At 35.2% G+C, this 3,837-nt stretch overlaps 1 pseudogene; it reads right to left on the bottom strand.

Annotated features, from left to right (window-relative positions):
* Positions 1-570: 570 nt before the first annotated feature.
* On the bottom strand, positions 571-3,452 carry LOC103650195 (uncharacterized; annotated as a pseudogene).
* Between the last annotated feature and the right edge of the window lie 385 nt (positions 3,453-3,837).

The raw sequence follows: 3,837 nt of genomic DNA, 5'->3' as shown, positions 1-3,837 counted from the left end.
ATGACATTCACCTTGTGTCATTGATAAGTGAATATATGTCATATATTGAAATCTATGACGCTTGTGTGACGTTTTTTGGTTCGTCATGTATGTGACGTGGCTAAACATGTTCTATGACGATTTGAAGTTTTTCTGTCATTAAAATTGTGACAATTCTACTTCGTCATAGATTTTATGACATTTGCATATTGTCATTACGCCAAACAAGAACGTCACTAATAATCAGCTAGAGGCTTGCCATGTGGACCAAATTTTGTCATAAAATCATGCGTACTGGTGATGTGGAGCTGATGTGGCAAATGCTTATGACGTTTATCAATATGACATGTCGCTTTTCAATGACAAACTTCGTTGTCATAATTTATAAAATGGCTCGTCCTACTGCTGGGCCAAAATTGTGGCCTCATTAAATCTAATTTGTAATTTTCTATGAATACAATTTTATATTAGCAAAATCTGTAGCCTATTTTTTGAACAATCACATTCAAATGTATAGATGTTCGCATGTCTTATTTCACAAAATTTACATATCAAAAGACCAAAATTATAGCAAACACAATTTCTAATTCATAGGTCACAATACGTCTTATAAGAAGCAACAATGTTCAACACAACTTGGAGCTACCAGTAACAAAAATCAACAAACTTGGACCTACTTAGTTGTACATGTAAACAACTAGCAACCAACTATTGATAAAACTAGACATAGTTCAACTAAAAACCAAATTTCAGAACAGAAACATCCTACAATAGTTCACTGTTGGGGGCTTAGTAACTTTATGACCCTGGATTGTGTTGACCCTGGTTGAAGCTCAATAGTTGGCGAAGGAGACCATGCATTTCTTGTGATGTCTTCTTTAAACCTCTATTTCCTCAGAATGTTTTACCCTTGAAGTTTCTGATTCCATCTTCAAATTATCCAACTCATGTCGAAGTTCTCCTTTTTCTTGCTTCTCATTCTCAAGCTCAACCTGAAGATCGTGGACCTATAAATAAACATAACTTATTACTTCATATCTAGACATGCACATATAGAGAAATAATAACAAGAACATAATTAATAAATAATATATAAATATGTAATCAGACACCAAAGCATCAAGTGGTCTACATATATGTGCAATCATGTTGGTTCTAAACAATTTGCTAGTTGTGCTGCTAGTCAAGAATGGAATATGATCTGCTAGTTGTGCAAAAAAGTGGCTATCAAAATAGTTTTAAATTTTCTAGATACTGTCTGCATTCATTGTAGCTACTTTCAGCTGCTTTTGTTGTATGTACAATTGTACAATAATGTTATAGTAACTTATGAGAGTAGATCGCAGCAACCTACAACCATTTATTCTTCACCTAATACCCTTATCGTTGTCCATTTATAGTACTTACTACAACATAATAAGTTGTGGCATCAGCCGCAGCCACTAATTCTCGCAGTCAAACAAGATGTTCTCTATGTCAAACCCTTTAGAAAAAGTACATGTTGCATGTACAAATGATCCAAAGAAAGAAGGGAACATGACTGGTATGTGAAACACTCGTACCTGTGATGATATTGCACCTCTAGAGGTACTCTTGGAGGCTGAACAAACACCTGCAACATGAAGAAAAGTAGTTGATTTGACAACCTGAGAAACAGCTTCTTTTGCTGACTTTGGTTCCTGTCCATCTTGTACTGGTTCACTCATAATGCCTTCCATATCATCCTAGCAAAATGACAATAGTAGATGTTTCTTACATGGTATTATTCATGTATACTTTATGTAGAGAAGGAATAAAAGCAAACAATCACTTACAATTGCTTTCTGTACAGACTCGGTAAACCCATTTTTTTGCCACAATGGAAGTTCTTGAATAGATCAATTGAGGTGGGCTCTACATCTTTGAATATATCTTTCTTCTAAAATAATTGCAAACAGTAACGAGCTATTATCTTGAAACAAGAACATGGTCTCAAGAATAGTGATCATGCACATTATTGTTTCATTTCTTACCACAACATGGGCCTGTGCAATGTAGCATCGAGATCCAGTGCGCTGATGTAACCGGACATTCTCTCGATTTAGTTGGTTTTTGGTACACTTTTCCTGCATATGATACATGAGTGACATGACACAAGAAAATATCTGGATAATATAAAAGATTCAATGCAAGATAGCATGAATGCAACAAGATGAGATGTTGCGTCTTCCAGAAAACATTGATAATAAACAGTTGCATTGCTTATAGGGGAAGCTCTTAAACATTTAAGAATATTTAGATTTTAGGGCATCATATGCCGACAAAGAACTTGAAAGATGTGCATATACTTAGGTGTAATTAGAAATCATCAACGTGATGAAAAAACAATTTGAATATTTGGTCATGAGCTCATGACAACAGTGTTAGGATGTGGGAAAGTATAAATTCAATTGGAAATTGGAAGTTGTGCTGCACACATACAGACTTGCTAGGATTTTAGGTTGGTCTGCAAAGTTCATTTCTAAATCTTTACTATTTTGTGCACATGCAAAGTTCAGTATATGTGCACATGCTGATGATCCGCCATTTCTGGAGAAGCTACTTGGTCTGCAAAGTTCATTTATAAATCATTACTATTTTGCAATTGGTTTGAGCAGTAGCTAAAGCTCAGAAGCTGAGCGTCTGAGGCTCTGAACACTAATGCTACAATATTTAGTATAGTGCACATTCATTTAGATTAACCAATCATGGAAACCAAAATGACAACAAAAGATCATAAAGCTTTAATAGATCAAATTCAGCTAGCAACAATACTCAAGCTTGTTAAATTTTTATTGACTGAAAAGAATAAATGAACACTCAGCTACCAACCAATATTGGTATGGTGTCCACAATTAACATTAGAAGCTCAAAGGAAATACGTAACAAATTCCAGCATCACTAACTCACTATGTTCAAAAGGTTAATATTAACTATTTTGCAATTGGTTTGAGCAGTAGCTAAAGCTCAAAAGCTGAGCGTCTGAGGCTCTGAACACTAATGCTATAGTATTTAGTATAAGTGCATATTCATTTAGATTAACCAATCATGGAAACCAAAATGACAACAAAAGATCATAAAGCTTTAATAGATCAAATTCAGCTAGCAACAATACTCAAGCTTGTTAATTTTTTATTGACCGAAAAGAATAAATGAACACTCACCTACCAACCAATATTAGTATGGTGTCCACAATTAACATTAGAAGCTCAAAGGAAATATGTAACAAATTCCAGCATCACTAACTCACTATGTTCAAAAGGAGAATGTAGCATACCTTATATTTTAAACATATTATTATTTAATTGGCATACCTTGTGCTTTGCGTCTGACCACATCTCCACCAATGCTTTCCATTGATCGTCTGTCATATGTTTAACTGGCGATGTGGTCCTCACTTGATTTGCTGGTATCCCATTGAAATATTTTTTTTCAGCTGGTACCTCATCTGTCATTGTCCACCCTTGAGCAAATCGGCACATGCGGCTTTGATTGCATTATTGTTGGTGTCCATGGTGAATTGGGCCTAGTAAAGAGCATAAACGTTAGAATTTAAAAAATGCAAAAAAGTAGAATAATATTTGAATGGAGTAACATTGAATGATTGAATTTCACTTACAGCAACTTTGCTGATATAGTTTGTAACAATTGACTTATCCTTCTTGTACTCTTTCCAATGCCGGAGGATCGGCATTTGCTGCCTAAGTATAATCCCGCCCTCTGATGCAAGTTTGGCAGCTTGCATAGGTGCTTCTGGCCGCATCTTTCCTTCAGCAATGTGTATGGGGATGTTAGTGCATAAACCTCTACTTATCCTATCCAGTTCTCTGCCCATACTTA

This window comes from Zea mays, chromosome 3 (assembly GCF_902167145.1).
Source record: "Zea mays cultivar B73 chromosome 3, Zm-B73-REFERENCE-NAM-5.0, whole genome shotgun sequence".
Lineage (NCBI taxonomy): Eukaryota > Viridiplantae > Streptophyta > Magnoliopsida > Poales > Poaceae > Zea > Zea mays.
The sequence above is the reverse complement of the archived record's forward strand: the minus strand, read 5'-3'. Positions and strand labels throughout refer to the sequence as shown.